Raw genomic sequence first — 18129 nt, 5'->3', positions numbered from 1 at the left:
TCAGTGCCATCACCCTCAGGGCTCGCCTCTTGCAGCCAGACCTGTCAGTCTGTGACAGACCTCCCTCACCCCTCTGCTGAGGCTGACCCAGGGCATGGGTCCTGCTGGGCATTGATTTCCCCCTAAATTCCCCACGAGAACCCCAGGAGCAGCTGTAAGGTGTTGCTCAGGTCTGCTGCAGAGAGGTGACAGTGGCCAGCTGCCCGCAGGCCACGCTGGACCTGACCCTCCCTGCTCAGCTGATCAGGGCCAGCTGCCACCAGCCCCAGCGTGAGGATCCTGCTGCAGCCAGGGAAGCAGAGAGAGAAATCTGTGCAGGGAATGACTGCTTCAAACAGGGACAAAATCAGAGAGCGGGAAAGCAGAGCTTCAACCACAAAGTTCAAAGAACATGGGGAAAAAAGCATGAAAAATAATTTTGACACTTTGAAGTAGAACTCAATTGTTCCATTAAACTGTATTTTTAATAAAAAATAACAATAACAGCATTCCAAATATCTATTTTATAAGCTTTACTAATGTATATTTTTTTAATACATGTCAGAAATTCTTACTTGAGGCAAATGCAATATTTATAGAAAGCAAGAGACTTCAAAACAGCTCCAGAGACTTTAAGCTCTCGATTTATTCACAGATTTAGAATAACTCAGGAATACAAAATGACAAAATGTACATTTTTTATATTGTTTACTAATGTATTGTCTCTTGTCCCTGATCCGTCATTTTCCTGACTGGAGGAAACACATTCAGCTTCTTCACTCCCTTTAATGCTACATATTTCTGGAGGGAAATATTCCCATTTGGTGAAAATCTATCACCATTCTGTCTTGCAGAATATCACTCCCAGAGAATTATGTGAAGATCATTAATAAATACATTTTTGCAATGACAATCATTTCTTCTTTGGTCATGATTTGTATCTATTATTCGCCTCAGCCTCTCCCGTTCCCAGAGAAAGCGCTGGTGAGAGTGAGGAGGAGCAGAGGCAGCGGAGGTCTGGAGGAAAGCAGAAGGGAGGTTCTCCTGTGGTTGCCAGGGCTGCCGGGAGCTGCCTGTGCCCCCAGGGACCGGCTCACCTCCCCTGCCAGGGCCTGTGCCCCCAGGGACCGGCTCACCTCCCCTGCCAGGGCCTGTGCCCCCAGGGACCGGCTCACCTCCCCTGCCAGGGCCTGGGCCCCCGGGGACCGGCTCACCTCCCCTGCCAGGGCCTGTGCCCCCAGGGACCGGCTCACCTCCCCTGCCAGGGCCTGTGCCCCCAGGGACCGGCTCACCTCCCCTGCCAGGGCCTGTGCCCCCGGGGACCGGCTCACCTCCCCTGCCAGGGCCTGCCCACAGCCCCCGGGGACCGGCTCACCTCCCCTGCCAGGGCCTGTGCCCCCAGGGACCGGCTCACCTCCCCTGCCAGGGCCTGTGCCCCCAGGGACCAGCTCACCTCCCCTGCCAGGGCCTGCCCACAGCCCTGGGCCCAGCACACAGACGGCTGGCTGAGATCCTCTCATTTCTCTCACATTTGTACATCTTCCTTTTCAAAACCAACGAGCCACACAAGCCCATTGTTTAGTAAGTACATCTGTGTACAATAAATGCTTCCTTCCAATGTTTCCTTGAGATATTCTTCAGTCTGGAGGCACCTCTGAAAGCCCAGAATTTTTGCAGGTTCCTTCTGCCCCTTCAGTCGGAGGTGACAGGTGACAGGTGACAGTTCCACTGTGCTGCCAGTGCTGTACCCAGGAGTGGCACTGTCCCTTCTCATGTGTCTTTTCATGATGTGACAGTGCACCTACATTTTTACAGCCAAATCTAAACAGTGCTGGAATGGAGCCCTGAGAAATTTCGGAGCAGCCAGCCTCACACCCCACCTGTGCACAGCACAACATCGCTGCAGGGAGGATGAAGGGAAAAGCCTCCAGGAGCCTTGCAGCACAAGCTGAACTCTGCTGTCCTGAGCTCTGGTGGAACAAAGTCGTGATGTTCAGTAGCAAATACCTCATCAGTGACATTTCCTAGCCAACACCATCTTTTGCTCAAAACCCATCAACTCTTCTCACTCCTTTTTATTTCCACTCCATGTAAGTTTCAGAAGGAAAATTGTCTGATGTTCTCCTAATAAGTAATCTGGCTTCTCATTTTGGGGTGTAAATTTATTCTACATACTTCACTGTGTGTCTACCAGAGGACACTGGGAAGCAAAGGAATTTGACCCACATACACAAATAACTTTATGTGCAGCACAACACAGATCTGGGCAGACACAGCGTTATTTTTCTTTTCCAGGAAAGTCCTGGATCAGAATTAGTCACTAAGACATGCTACCCTGGCAAAAGATAAGTCCACACTCTCCCAAGTGTGCTGCTGCTGAATCAACAGTGAGAGCGCTCAGGGCTGTCTGGACACACAGCAATAAACGCTGGGTGTTTGCTCCAGGCCCCACAGCAGCCACCATGGCCATGAAAGGTGTAACTGCTGAAAGATGAGCAGCACACACTGCAGAGGGCTTCTGGTCTCAATAGACTTTCCCTGATGTTTCTGACTTCTACCACTGTGTGAGATTTCTATTGTTAGAAATAAGTGCTTTTAAACCTGATGCATTTGCTTTCACAAGCCCACAAAAGAGTAACTCCAAGCACTGAATATCAACAACTTAAAACTAAGAATAAGTGCTGGGATTTTTCTTCTCTGCTGTCTCAGCTAGGATTCGTCACACAGTGTCTTGAGTCCAGCAGCTGGGCTTTAAGAAAAACCAGAAATTGTCCAGTGGCATGTGACAAAATCATGCGAGTTGTTAGAAGTAGAGCCAGAGGAGTGGAAGAGACTGTGAGTCAGCTTGTCACAGAAACATGTCTAGAGTTTAACTGGCTGTAAAACCCAACAAGGGCTATGTGTTCTGGGGCACCAGGCCAAAACATGCCCAAGAGCCTCCAGCTCCGGATGACAGACGCTCTATCACGCAAACAAACTGGGGCACTCTCACCGTTAGCACCTGCTACACTTTTTGACCTGAGTTATTTGATTTTATTTGTCCTGAGATACACAAACCCACTGCTTTTCACAAAACCCAAGGACAAAGCCTTGCTGACACCAAAATTGCCCCCGTGTTCCCAGCTGCTGCAGGAGCAGTGCAGTCCTCAGGTCTCAGTGCAGAACTGGATGGGGGATTGCAGGAATGCTGCTTGTGCTTTGGACACGCTGGATGAGCAGGACCCAGCAGCTCCTGGGCCACGGCAGCTCCTTTCCTCCCTGCTACTTTGTCTTAGCAGGATCCCACATTCTCTCATCTTGCTCCAGCACTCATTCACAAGGCTGACACGTATGGCTGTACCCTGTGTGGCCCCTGCTAATTCATGACAACACTAGTGACTGACAAGAGCTGGCACCTTCCCCATCAACACACACTCTGGGCCAGCATGAGCAGCAAATCTGTGGTCGAGGAGTCTCTTAAAGAAAACGCTGGAGTGAGTGCTTGTGGCTGCATTGTGCAAGCACTGTTCAAGAGCCTTGGCTCCTGGGGTTGGAGAGCGCGATCTGACGTTAATATTAAAGTACAAATGTAATGCTCCAGCTAACACAGCCAGCTGCTGCACGAGGCCAAGAGGAGAGTTTAGAGCAGAGAAGCCCCTGCAGCCTGTTGGTTCTCAGGGAGGCAGCAGCCTGGTCCTCCCAGATGTGTGCCCTGGCTCAGCCCCACACGTGTCACACACTGCTGGGAGCACTGCACTGCCCACCCTGCCCTGCCCGAGCTGGGGGGACACAGCAGCCAGGTGACAACCAGCCAGCAATGGCCCAGAGCTGCTAGTGGGGAAAAGAGGTCAGGCAAGAAAAGTGATATTTCTACATTTTTGTGCGCACAGATAATCAATAATTATCTTGGTGTGTTATATATTATCCTCTCTGGTGTCACTGTCTGCCCCTAAATGACCAATGTCTCCTGCTCCTCCTCTCTTTGCACAGAAAGCTGTAAGTGACATCCGTGCAGGCGGGGAACAAATTTTGTTCCACCAACTTCTGACACTTCAAACCTGACAAATATACAAGAGATACAAGAGTAGCTAATGCTGTGTGCTCATTGCCTTTGTGCTACATCACCGCTAAGGAGCGTATAGAGGGGGCCAGTCCAGAGCAAAACTATTGTTTGCAATTGCCTTTTCCTTTTGACATTTTCATCGTATGTTCTTTTAGGATTGTAAATCTCCTGCGATGTCTTTACAGCGCAGCTGTGAGGAGGCAACATCTAAAAAGCTGAGGAAGAAAATGTCCTGCCACCTGGGAGCAGCACTCTTCATCTCCCCAGTAACATTCAGGAGTCTTGGGCCGCTCTGGCTCTCTTCTCTTCCACTCTGATATTTTCAGTCAATGCATGCCTGATTCTTTTTTTGTTCTTTCCTGAATTGCAGGTAGCTTTGAAAAAACACGCATGAACCAGCCCTGCCAGGTGAAAAATAAAGACTCCTGATTGCTATCATTATTATTATACCACTAGACATTTTATTAACACTAAAGTGTGACATTTCCCTCCAAAGAAAGGCCTTCTCCTGCCCTTCTGCATGGCTACTTTATTGAATCCAAACTCAGTTGCAGAGGATCCTCACCTGTTTAAACGCTGCTGTATTTCTAAAAGCAATTTAACCTTTCATCTTTTATGGATGGATCCTTTTTTAACAAAAATCCTATAGGGCCATTTTTCTCCTCATCTCCTTGTGATCTCAGCGATATTACGTGATGTAGCTTTTGAAGAAGAAATGCCGAAACAGCAGCTTCACCACCTGCAGCTAATGCAGCAGGAAGATGGAAAAGGCAACCTGGAAAAATCCCTTTTCAACATTTCTCTCACAAGCTCCTGGTAAGAATCCCCCAAACCGAGAATGTCTCTTGCATAGAAATGAAGGGCAAGAGCTCAGGAAGGCGAGAACAGCCTGGAGATTTGCCACTTTGTAAAACCCATCGCTTGTTTTCCATCCTCAATACATCGATGACTCAGACACCACCCAGCTTTAATTATTTATTTTTGGCAATGGCTGTGTGTTGTCCAGTGTAACAGGAACTCCTGGGATGAAGAACACAACCAGTGCCCAAGATGTGCAGTGTTTAGAGACAGAACAGTTCTCAAGGCATTGCTGGATGATTTTACTGCTTGCTCGCTCACATGGGACCCTTGGTTCAATAAAACACCAGACAAACTACAGACACCAGTACGTATTTTCCTCTACTAAATCCTCTAATCCTGGTTCAGTCCAGAGCACTGGGAGAGATTCAGCCTCTCTCCATGCCGGTTTGTGTTTCTCATTCTCCCTGCTTGGGTCTGTGCTCGCTGCCAGCCCAGCTGCCCCTGAGCCCATCCCTGGGCAGGGATACACCCCAGGGACGTGGAGCCACGGGCAGGTCCCTTCTCCTGCCCTCGTGGGGCCACAGGCAGGTCCCTTCTCCTGCCCTCCTGGAGCCACGGGCAGGTCCCTTCTCCTGCCCTCATGGAGCCATGGGCAGGTCCCTTTTCCTGCCCTCATGGAGCCACGGGCAGGTCCCTTCTCCTGCCCTCGTGGAGCCACGGGCAGCTCCCTTTTCCTGCCCTCGTGGGGCCACGGGCAGCTCCCTTTTCCTGCCCTCATGGAGCCACGGGCAGGTCCCTTCTCCTGCCCTCATGGAGCCATGGGCAGGTCCCTTCTCCTGCCCTTGTGGGGCCACGGGCAGGTCCCTTTCCCTGCCCTCACCCACCTTGGCACCTCACTGAGCACTGGCCAGAGCCCCGGGGCTTTGCAAAGATCCCCAGCAATGCCCGGCTCTCCCTGGGCTGCTGCCCCCGCTGCCCTCCTGGGGCTGCCAGCACAGCCTGGCACATTGTCCTGCTCCTTCCCTCTCCCTTCACTGCCCCTCTGCACAGCAAGTGCCAGTTTGTAGTTTTGGAGCTTTTGCTTCAGTAAAGCTTCCCCAGTCCCACCTGGGAACATCCTCTCACTATGGAAGGTGTTACTGTGCCTTTCACCCCCAAATGAAAGCCTGTGCAGCCTCACAGATGTGCCACATCTAAGCTGCAGTTAAAATCTACATTTATCTGTAATTTACTTTATAAAACACATTAATAAAAGTAATTAAAGCCACATAGTCAGAGCATCCACCAGCCAAAGAGACATCATTAAGATTCCCCACACCTGAATAACAAGCAAGGAAAAACAACACGGGGATTTAGAGTTCAACTTGCAAAAGATAACACCATGCATTAGAAGCGAATGAGCCTCCCAATGGGAGCAGCACTAGAGAATGGAAAGAAAATAAAGTAGGGCAGTGTGCCAAATTCAGGAGGTTTTAAAAAAATAAGCAGCACAGCCATCACAAAAGAATCCCCATTTCAGCCCAGCATGGGAGGAAGTATGAACTGAAACCCAACGAGGATTTCCATGTTACTGTCTTAATTTGTAAAGGCTTTGAAAAATAACACAATGCTGAGCTGGTCTTTCTTTTTTGGGAAGAGGGGAGAGGGTCAAAGGGAACTGTATTGGTTATCAAATAATGACAGAAAAAGCTATTCTCTCTGGCTCTCCTAAACTCCCAAGTGACTTGAAGGGACACAAAACACATCCAAAGAAACCCTCACACGGGAAGGCAAAGCAAAGCCTGCACCTTTCCCCAGCGTGCTGCTCTTGTGTGGCTGTGCCCGGGCCCCGTGCTGCGCTGACACACAGCAGCTGCTCCGGAGGGACGGGGCCGCACCTTGAAACGGAGCCGGCCGCGATTGTCCCGCAGGAACGCGGCCGTGGAGGCGACAAAGCACAGGGCAGGGACGGCAGCATCAGCCCCTGGGCATTCAGAGCCACTTCTGGCCGCTCGCCGCCACCAAGGGCTCACACTTATCATTACTGCTCCAAGCTGGAGGGAGTTTTGCTCCTCGCACCCACAGGGGCTGGACGTGGAATCTTTTTGTCCATATTGTTGGGGGATGCCACATTCATCTCTAACTTTTTCTTTGCCTCCTGTTTTCAAACCTGTTCAGGATCTTTGCTTTTCCCCATTCTTACTCTGACAATTTTAATTGTACAAACCTAGCTTTTCACCTTTTGTTGCTCCACAGATATAGGAGAAGGCGAAATGCAGGTAGGGCACCACAAAAGCGAAAGGCAGGTGAGCTTTGAAGGAAAAGGGATCTAGGAAAGGGACAAAAAGGAGCATAGAAATGGAGGGTTGATCTCTGTTGTACTCACAGCATGGAGTAAGCCAAGCAACAGCTACTGTACCTTAACTAGGCAACCGGTAGAAAATCAAACCTTCCCTGTGATCAATAGGATAATGGTGAGAGTTTGATTAGCCTTGGAAAAATTACAATAAAGAGAGAATTTTTTCTCTCCATGGGTTGGGTGATTTCCCTGTGAAAGTTTTTACAAGAATGAGGCTGCATATAATGCGTCTTGTTAACCCAAATTACATGCACTCGAATTCCCTCTCTTTCCCCAAAGAAATCAGAGAAGAAATCAGGCGTGAAATGGCATGTGGGTGGGGCTGAGCCGAGCCAGCACCACTCTCATAATTAAATGAGACTCGCTGAGCCCCCGCTCCTCAGAGCCTTTCAGTTCTTCTGCCGGGCTCTGCTCAGTGCCCACAAACGCAGGGCTGGAATAGTTGTGTGCAGGTTTTACACACCCTGTGCAGGCACAAGCAGCCTGTGGGGAAGGGGGAGCCCCTCAGGGAGCCCTCAGAGCCGCTCTCCGTGCTGCAGGGCTGAAGTCTGCAGGGGTTTTGCAGAGGCCTGGCCAGCCCTGGCCGAGCACACAGAGGTGTCACCGTGTGGGTGTGACACGGTGTGGGCACAGCCTCCCGGGAGCCTCCCTACTGCAGTGACACATCCACAACTTCCCTTCGTGTTTCCCCTTGTGCAACGAGGCTGCAAAGGCCACTGTGGTTTGGAGGGAGGCAGTCACAGCCTGACCTTCCAGAGAAATGGGGGCATCTTCACCCCCAGGAGGTTCTTGCAGAGCAGAGAGGGGGCTGCACCCCGAACTCTAAACTCCCTGGGGAACAAGGAATGGCCATCGGGAGCCACAGCAGCGAGGCTGTGCCACTCCTGTACCCCACAGCTCCCCGGAGGCCGTGCACTGAGCACTCCTGGGGGCTGTGTCAGGTGTGGCTTCAGCTGAAGAGGCCCCGTGTGAGTCCTGCCTCCCCTGCTGCAGTTCCTTGCCTGGGGCAGGGCTTTGGAACCATGGACGTGGAGCTCCCTTCCAACCCAAACCATTCTGCGATTCCATGATTATAGTTTGAACTGCAGTCGGATGCACTTGGGAACTGTAATTCGCAATCTTTGGTATAAAATCCTAGGAGTGCACTCCCTGTTTCCCACACAGCACAGAAAACAGTGTGTGAGGTTGCTACTATTACCAACAACAGTAAAGGACCCCTACTGATGTAAATTCTACTGAGCTGCACGGGGCGGTGCCAGCAGGACTCTGTGTCTCTCTCCGTGGGGGCCACCTGGGCCAGGGGCCCGAGCACACAGGGCACAGAAGCCTTCACAACCCAAGGACACTCAGCCAAATGCAGGTGCAAGGAGCACTTCAGCCCCGCTCTCACGGCTGACAACGGAGCCGCCAGTAGAATTTAATGGCAAGATGGGTGTTTGGTTATGAAAACACCGATGTTGTGACTCCTTGGCTTTGCCATATGTTTCCCTGTGTATGTGTAGAGAGCTGCCGCAGCTTCCAGGCCCGCGCTGCGCCGACCCGCTGGCCTTGCCTGTCCCTGGAGCCCGGCGAGAGCCCGTGTGTGTGTCTGTGCCCGCTGTGCTGGCACCCTGCCTGTGGGGCTCCTTCCCTGCCGGCCCCTCCGCTGCCGGCTTTGTCTGTGCCGGGGGAGCGGGGCCGTGCCCCGCTGACGCAAGGCGAGGCCGCGGTGGCTGCAATAACGAGCGAGTGAGAAAAGCCCTGGGGGAGCAGCCTGGACAAAGCCCCCCCGGTGCCGCCTTCCGCGGGGAGCAGGCAGCGAACAAAGGAGCCCGAGGCACAGAGGCAAGCAGGTGGCACTGGGGAGGCGGCAGGTGGAGCGAGACAGCGGCACACAAAAGATGAAAAGAGGGATGTAAGGAGGATACGAAGCTCGAAGAGATGCTCGATCTAGGCCAAGGGAATGCTGGAGAAGGAGCCACATTTTAGGCCTTTGCAACAATAGGTTGTGAGGAGGTCTGCTTAAGAGAGGATCAGCTTGCCTCCTTGACTGGCAGCTGCTAAATGTGTCAGTAGCTCAAAAGGAGATGTTTTCAGAGCATGCACCTCAGGCTGCCCCTGCTGATCTGCTGCCTCAGGTCAGGTATATTTTACACTCTATAAAACAGCAGAATTTCTAACGGTTCCTGAGAGTCTCCCCTCCTCAGCACTCATCAAAATGCACTCCTCATTCACAGTCTCCTCCTGACACTGGGAATATCTCAACCCTTAGCAACAGGTGATGACAGGGCATGACATGTTGTATCAGTGTTTCACTCTCTAGAAGATTAAGATTGGATTTCTCCCACTTTTGCATTAATGTCCTGTGAGATGCACAGAGCTCAGCTTGCAAGAAGAGTGTTGTGTTTCCTACACACGGATGTGTGGTGGAGCTCTGCAGCAGCACAAGCGACCTGTTGGTAATCCTTTCATGTCAGAATTCAGACCTCTACTCGGGGTCCACAATGCAAGGCTTTGACAATCCAGATGTCATGCCAAGAACACAAAAACTCATTTTTCATTCACGGCCCCTTAAAACAGACGAGATGGTCTTGTGGAAAGCACAGGCAAAGCTGCTTTTTTAAGAGCTATTTTGTACAACAGGGCAGTTGCGAGATGATGCTGGGGTTCCCCAGCCAGCTCCAGCTGCCTGCTGGGGGTCCCACCGTGCCTGGGGCTGGGGGCTGTGGGTCAGGGCTGCTGGGGCAGCACCACCTGGTAACGTGGCCTGGCTGCTCCACAGAGCTGATCAGGGGTCACCCGATCAACCCCACAATATGTGCTGCACACTACTGCTTTTAGTCTTGATCTGCGCCCAAAAGCAGCAAAGAGAACAAAGCAGGTGTTATTTAGGTATTTACCCCTTGTTCTTCCTATATTCTAAACGTTCCTAGGAACTGTTGGGAGGTCTGAACACCAGCTTGCTCCCTGGTGCTGTGCCTCTGTGTAGAGGACTGCGAGCCCAAAGCAGGAGCTCTGGAAAGACTGTGCTCAGTAGCAGGAGAGTCTGGAGATTTAGTGTTAATCCAAAGAAATTGCTGCAGCTGGGCCCCATCAGCCCATTTTTGGAAATTAATGGAACGGTGGGGAGGGACAGGTTTGGCACACAGGACCCAGAGTGGGGTGTGTGTGTCCCCCACCTCTTTCCCAAGAGGTGACAGCTCTGCAGGTGACACGGCTGCATTCCCGAGCACTGCCAGTCCCATCCTGCAGAGCCCAAGCCTTGCAGCCTCCCTAATGAATCCGTTAGCTGGATCATTAACAGTGATCAGCCATGCAAATGGCAAAAGAGTAACCACTTATTAACACACGGCTCTTTTATTGTTTCTAAAAATAGGCCCGTGCAGTGAGGTGTGTTCTTGTTCTCTGTGCACACATAAAGAGAAACTGCAGAGCAATAAACGTTAGTATTTAAAAACACCCAACTTAAGAAGGGCACTTTCACTATAACTTTCCTCTTTATGGAGGAATAACAAAGGATCCCTAAGCTGCTATGGTTCTACAGAGACTATAAAACAATTGTGAGTTTAACTGAATCTTTCCTGGGTTTGAAGGTATAAGATTAGTGTCTGTCAAGGGAATTGGCTTTGTTAATACTCGAGATCCAGTCCAGCTGCATTTTCCCTGCATTTTATGACATCTGGTTTTGTCACTTTCAACAGTTTGGTAAAGTACCAAGATAAGAAACATACCCAAAATTAAACTCTGTAAAAGGAGAAATTGGGTTTAGAGCTTCCTGTTCCAGGCTTTGTAGTGTTGGAAACTCAGCAGCCAGAATCGTGCGGCACCCATGCAGTAAGTGACATTTTCCTTGTCAATTATTCATATGTAACAACAGATCTGCTGCTAAGTAAATACATTTAATGAAGAGAGCCGGCTTACAGCAGCAAAGAGCAGTTTGGGGTACAAAGGCAGCATGTGCAATAGCTTCTGACAGAGCACTTGGCAGTGTGAGAGAGCACACAGCCCTCTGACACTCCCACAGCTCTTCCCTCCCCAGAGCAGCCAGGGGAGGGTGGGATGGCCAGGGATTGTTACACACACCAGAGCCAGTGTTCTCCCTGACCTGTGCAGCAGGACTCTGAAATCGTTCCTCAAACCAAAAACCTTCCTGGAGGCCAGAGGTGGCATCAGCTCCAACACAGTGGCTGACTTCTCCTTCACCCGGGAATGCTGCAGCCCTGACCTCCAGGCTCACTGTTCTTCCCAAACACTGCACAGTGGGTTTTGTACAGAAATGGGTCTTCCTTTCACCTGGAAAGCTCCTTGGACTTTACCCATCTCTCAGGGCAGGGAGAGGACAGACTGTTCATGCTCTCAGGCTGTGTTCAGTTTCTCACAACCCTGCACCACAGGTCCCTGCATTCCCATCTCCAGGTAGCATCCTTATAACCTAGTGCCTCCTTCCTGGAAAACAGAGATCCCCTTTGGTACCTTTCAATCTGAACTCCTCTGAGTCTGTTGTGTGGGATTGATTTGTGCCTTCTCACACATCTTGCAAATCCCTCAAGGGAGGTGCAACAGTTTCTGGTTTCTGTTCTCCAAAGTAACGTGAGCCAGGCGCTCCTGTCGTCAGCAGGGCCGGGTCAGGAGCAGTCAGCACTCAGGGTGAGCCTGGAGGTGCACTCCTATGGTCACACTCATCTGCTGCAGTGCCATTTTCTCATGGCCTCCCATGGGAACTGTCATGACTTCCACTTTGCCTTTTGCCTCACTTTGGCACTGTTCACTCCAGGACTTCAAAGCACTTTCTCAGAATAACAGTGAGTAACCCCTGGCCAGCCTCCCTGTGCTGGCCACAGAGCGGCTGCGGTGGAGGCAGGAGGCAGGAGTGCTGCCCTGGCCTCTGCTCCAGCCAACAGGCAGAACAAGAAAGAACAGAAATACCTGGAGTCCTGCCAGAAACACATTCTTCCCTCTAAAGCCTGGCATCAGCTCCAGTATGATTCTAGAATTAAAATGGATTACATTTTAATGCAGATGTTGTAAAAGCAGCCCAGCTTTTGGTCTGTTCCAAGGCAGCTGATAATGATGGTACCTGTGTGTGTGTAAGCACAACACACCCTGTGCTCCCAACACAGATCCCCAGGAGCTGGAGCTGTTCTGTGAGGAGAAAGTAGTTCTACAAATAGCTGCCAATGTCTTCTCTGAAACTCCTGTTTTGTGCTGGAATACCAGAAGGGACTCGGGAGAATCCTGTCAGTGCCAGTGAGTGTTGGTGTGCACAATCTATAATCTCTGGGATAAAACAGTGTGGTAGAAAAAGAGAGCATGGACACAAAACATGAGTAGGAACTGTCTGCACTCAGGGAGCTGAAGAGTAAAGAATAAGAGAAAATAGCATTGTACAGCTTTTAGATTAATCTAGCGTGGATTCCTGAATTCCATACGCACAATAGGGGCAGAACTGGAAAAGACATACAGAGAAATGAAGACCACAAATGGTCCTCGTTATGTTAAGAAGCCTCTCAGAGCATGGGTGGTTGGGCTTATTTCTGTGGCATGAGTGACACTGGCTGTGGTGTGACTCCTGCTGTCACTCAGCGTGCTGGGAGAGGAGTCAGCACCAGCGGGGTGAAATGGAGAAAGTCTGGGCTGCACTACCCAGAGGTGACTGCACAAGGTGGTCGGAACACCCATGGCTGGTTTTTCCAGGCATAACAGCAGCTCCAAAATGCATCAGCAGCTGGCAGGGCCCATCCCAAGGACTCTCCTGCAAGCCCTGGCAGGTGAAGGTGAGCACAGTGCTGGGGGAAGAGCCTCCTTTCAAAGAGAAGCACAAGCTGTGGCTATGAAACCTCTCCTCTCTCCAGTCCATGGAGATCACACTTGTCTGCCAGCTCCTCAGGTCAGATCATACAGGAACAAAAGTGGATATAAAAGCTTTTGAGCTACTTCTAAGGGATTTGTGTGTGTGAACTAACAAAGGCTAGTCCGTGGTCAGCAGGGTTAAATCCACCAGACACAGCCTCTGCTCCAGTGGGAGAGAGCTGAAACTGCCTGTCTGGGATAATCGTAAAAGCAATGGTAAAGAAAATGTTCTTCTGCCTCAAAATGTTTCATAGGACCATTAACATATTCTCAGAAGGTGTGGGTTCAAGAGATGAGACATCTTGAGAGGCTCAGTCCAAGCAATGATGTCTCTTTAGCCTCTTATCTGTCTGTGGGTGACAGCCCAGCTCTCAGAAACTGCTCTTCCCCACATTCCCAGAATCTCTGCCCAGACCTGGGTGAGCCTTGGCATTAGCTTCTTGCTCAATCACAGCCTGCAAAGCCATATTATAGAGTATCTCTTTTGTTAGTCTTCATGTCCAGAGGAAGGACAGCAAAAAGGACTGATGAAACACAAGGAAATTTTGTAGGAAGGCAAAAGAAATGGTGAAAATGCAGTTTCTGTAGGCTGGAGGTTGAAATCAGAAAAGAGTCCTTGGAACCTGTGCACTCTGATAAGAACATGAATATGTCTCTTGGACTCGTTCCTTCCTTCAGTCATCAAGGAGAGCTGTAAGATCTGTGCCTGGAGAGCCACTGGGAGAATCTGGGATCTGTTTAGGGAAGGACTCATCTCTGCTGTCTGCTACAGGCTTCAGCCAACACAAACAGTCCATGGATTAGAGCTGCTCATCACTGATACCCTTTATCAGACCCCCATGCCCATGGAAAATCAATACCCTGTTCTAGGAACACTGAATTACCAAAGCCTGAGGATCTCCTCACTGCTTTTGAGCAGTAACCAAGGAACATTACACCCACAGTGATTACTGTGCCACGGACAGATAACAGCCTCGGGAGTTTTGTGTCACTGCAAGAAAAACCCGTGGCTGGTTATGCTTGCAGTGCTGCAGAGCCATTGTGGGGATGCACTGAGAGAGGCACCACTGAGATTTATCAGCTAAAACAGTCACCACAGAGTGAAGTCATGCTTCCCAAATATTTGTGTCCCTCTGGTTTTGGCTGCTTTTTTCTCTCTCATAGTTAATGGACTAAACTATGCAGGGGAAAGAACAGATTTCTTTCCTTAACAAAACGCTTAATTATTTCCTTTTTTCTTGATGTTGTTGCAAAAGTGTAACTTCCTGTTAAGTGCTGAATTTTACAATGTAATAAATTGATAAAGTGGCATGTAAACAAGCTGTGTAAATATATGTGCAGAGGCATGCCTTTTACAGGGCAAAGAAGAACTCACATAGAAGTGGTTTTCTCCAGAAATAATAATTTGCACAGTGTTATGCATTAGTACAATAAATGATATTGCAAGGTCTGAATTTACTGACAGCAGGTTGTGTATTTTAAGTACTGTGTTTTGCTCAAATTTAAACTCCCAAAATATTTACTGGCCTTAGCTGCTACAAAAATCCAGTTATTAGGCCAGAAAGAGCTGCTAATATCATACTAATCTGAGCAGAAATCCATTAAATGCCCCGTGTACCTTTTTACCCAGTCCTTGAGAAAAGGAATTGTCAAATTGATAAATGCCACTCATGGCCCTGATCGGGCTCAGCTCTGATTTTCCCTGGTGGAATGGTGCTACGGAGCACTTGTTTAATGAGTCTGAAAGGCTGGGGGAGAGCACAATTGCAGCAGAAATGGCAGTAATATCAATTTCTGTCTATCAGGCCTGTCAGTATTTGCTGTTTCAGTGGGAATAACTCTGGGGCTGGGCTCTGTGTCCTGGATGTGGACAGGCTGGTGCTGGCAGGGTTTGTTTGGGGTGTGCTCCCCGCAGCCCAGGTTCACCTGCAGCCTGTGCCAGGCAGGTGCCAGGGACCCCAGAGAGGCACAGCCCCTCCGTTTACAGCTGCCTGCAGCATGCACAGGTTACCTGCTCCAGGGACGGTGTAAGGGCTCCTTACCCAGGAGGGGCAATCCCTGTGGGGGCAGGAGAACTCCACGCGGGTGCTGAGGTGATGGAGGGGTGGCAGTGCCACCAGGGGGGGGCACAGAAGCTCTGCCCGTGCCAGGAGGGAGCAGGGGACAGAGGCACCGGTGACATCAGCTCAGCTGCTGCCAGCAGCCCCTGGTTAGGCTGGAGAATCAGGGTTAAAGACATGGCAAGCAGAGAAAAGCAGAAAAAGTCTTCCTTCCAAACTCTGGGCTTCCCTCTTCACACTGGTGTTATGACCCTTCCTAACAGTAAATTATGTCAAATTGCATTTTAAAAACTGCAATGGATGTAATTAGCTCTGGCTTGCTGAGGTTAGAAGCAAAATAAAATCATAAGTCACCTACTTTCAATTAAAATCCCTCCTTCCCAGCATCATTAAGTCCCTGAAGACCATAAGCTTGTACACACAACTTCTTTCAGTCCCCTGGGCATCTTTGCCACCACCACAGCTAAGTCCAAAGCCTGATTCTTGTTTTGATTCGTGTCTTTTTCTCCTTTTCCTTTAGATGAAGATTGCTCTTACAGGTGCCTAAGCCTCCTTCCAAAAGACAAAAAAAATAGCAAATTCTGATAGGAAAGCAGCCTAATTATGTGGGGTTTTCAAACAGCCAGGAGGAAAAGACAGTTTGAAAACCAAAATATCTTGGAGGCCCCTTCTGCATCCATAGTATATTTGATAAATTGACTTTTGCTTCCAGGGCACACGTTCAGCTTCTTCATTAGTATAATGATCCTTGGTCTTGTCTTCCCAAACTTGGATAATTTGAATAAAAAATAAGTTTTATGAAATGTAGCCATTAATAGAGTCAATAAATTTTAAGCTGTGATTACATATCACTTGCAGCAATTCCATCCCTCTCTGGTGTAGATCAAAATATATTCAGCATTCTTAAAATACATTGTCCTTTCTCTGTTTGACAAGAATAATCCAGTGTGCTGGTGAGTACCAAGGTGACCTGAAAGTTTTTCTAGTACATAATCCCCTCATATTCCATATTATGTATGAACTCAGAGACAGAATATCTGCATTATCTTAAATAAACTAGGTAAAATGTATTTCAAAAAGCTTCTTGAGTCAAAAAGTAGCAAATCATTGTATGTATTTCCATATTTGTATAATTTCATTATATTCTTGTTCTAGTTACTATTAAGTCTCTTTCATATTTAAAAAATGAACTACACACCTATCATGCAAAATGTAAAGAAGTATGTTCAACTAGTTCAAATTAGATATACAGTAAAAATACACTTCCAAAGAAATATCATTTCCATTTTTGTTCATGTTTTTAACAGAATTTCAGACTAATACATCAAATGTGGAACTGTACAAGAATGTGAAGAAACATTAGGATTGCAGTAGTAAAAAAATGTACAGCATTCAAAACCAACAAGCTCTAAACAACCAAACAATACCACAGGATTGAAACAGTCATGGGGACAACATAGGTCATCGGAGCCAGAGTGAATCCTAATGCACCTACATAAAGACCCTACATAGAATATTGTCTCTTATTTATATGCAAAATCCCTGATTTGATTAAACCAGACAATTTCTCTAATTGTCTCGTATAGGTTTCAGATAAGCTTAGCATGAGAGTATTCCCCTCCATGAAGGTCAGGTGTTAGAAAAGGCAATATTGAGAATTGATTTGAAAGGTATTTCCATCCACATGGATTCAGGTAGTTAAGATACAAGATCACAAATAACAGCAGTACAGTTTTAAAGAACCATTGCAATTGTTCTCCGCTACATTTGCAGTAACACTTCAGATTTCAGGATTCAGAATTTTTCAACGGTTCACAGGTTAATACACAGGGTTTTAATTATGGGCTGTAACCATTTAACAATGGACAAAAAATGCCTTTTAAATCCAGAAAAGATCCAGCTTAGCATGTAAAAAAAACCCAATAAAATCTTCAAGGTGATTGACAATGAACAAAAAGTTACAAACAGCAGAATCTCTGTGTCAGAACAGCTTTGAAAGGCAAATATGTATCTGTTACAGTCCACCAACCAGCACAACATCCTTGTTAGACATTTGGATTATGAGGAAAAATGTCCTGCATAAACCTGTAACATTTATAAATTCAACACAAATGATCTTTTTTAATGTCTCCTCTCTGTGCATAAAGGACCCTGCCACCCCTGGGTTTGGTGACCAGACCCCAATCCCTCTCACAGAGCTCAGCCGGTTCCCATCTTTGAGGCCTCTCTTGATTTACCCATAGCTCATCCGTGGGGTTTTTTAAGCTGAAGTGTAAAAAAGGTTAATAAATGACCTAATTATGTCAGCTTTTCTATCCCATAGTCCTCATGCTCTGAAATCTCCTCCTGATCTCGATAGGAATTTGGCTTGCACAAGAATAGTGAATTTGCAGCTCAGGAAGCTGAATAGATGTAGCACTTTTAAAACCAAAACACTGTAAGGAAAGAGTCCAACCCATAAAATCATTTTCAATGCCCTGAGAAGGGCAAAGAACACGAATCTTGGCATCTGTCTTGCTGTTTATTTGCAGTAATCTTTTAGTAATTCTGATCCAATGGGAACGAGGGGTTAGTTTTGGAGAGCAGGCCAGTACAACCCAACATCTGACTGAAAGAACTGATCGGAACAGGTTTGAAAAGGAACAACCATCTGCACCTTATGTGTCACCCCAAACCTCGAAACCTACTGGGCAAACAGAACAGTGTGGACTCCTTCATATACATATTGAAACTTGGCTGAGGTATTTCTTTTATTACAGAAAAGCAACTTTAAAACAATAGGTAAAAACCTCAAAATATGAGTTCTATTCTGCAGAGATTTTTGGGGAGAAGGAATTCAATTGTATTGAAAGGTCCATAATCATTAAATTAGTGTCAATAATATATTCTTCCTTGGCTTTTTATTCCTTCAAAGCATTACAAAAAATGCAAGGCTGTGTCTTCATAAAACATGATTTGGCCTCAACTTTGCCCACCAGTGTTGTAAAACAACCTGAAATTCTTCTGCCTTTTTCCTAGGGCAAACCTTCCCCAGTGCCCCCCTCCGTGAGGGACGGGCTGTGGTCACACAGGGGTGGGAC

This window comes from Prinia subflava, chromosome 12 (assembly GCF_021018805.1).
Source record: "Prinia subflava isolate CZ2003 ecotype Zambia chromosome 12, Cam_Psub_1.2, whole genome shotgun sequence".
Taxonomy (NCBI): Eukaryota; Metazoa; Chordata; class Aves; order Passeriformes; family Cisticolidae; genus Prinia; species Prinia subflava.
The sequence above is the reverse complement of the archived record's forward strand: the minus strand, read 5'-3'. Positions refer to the sequence as shown.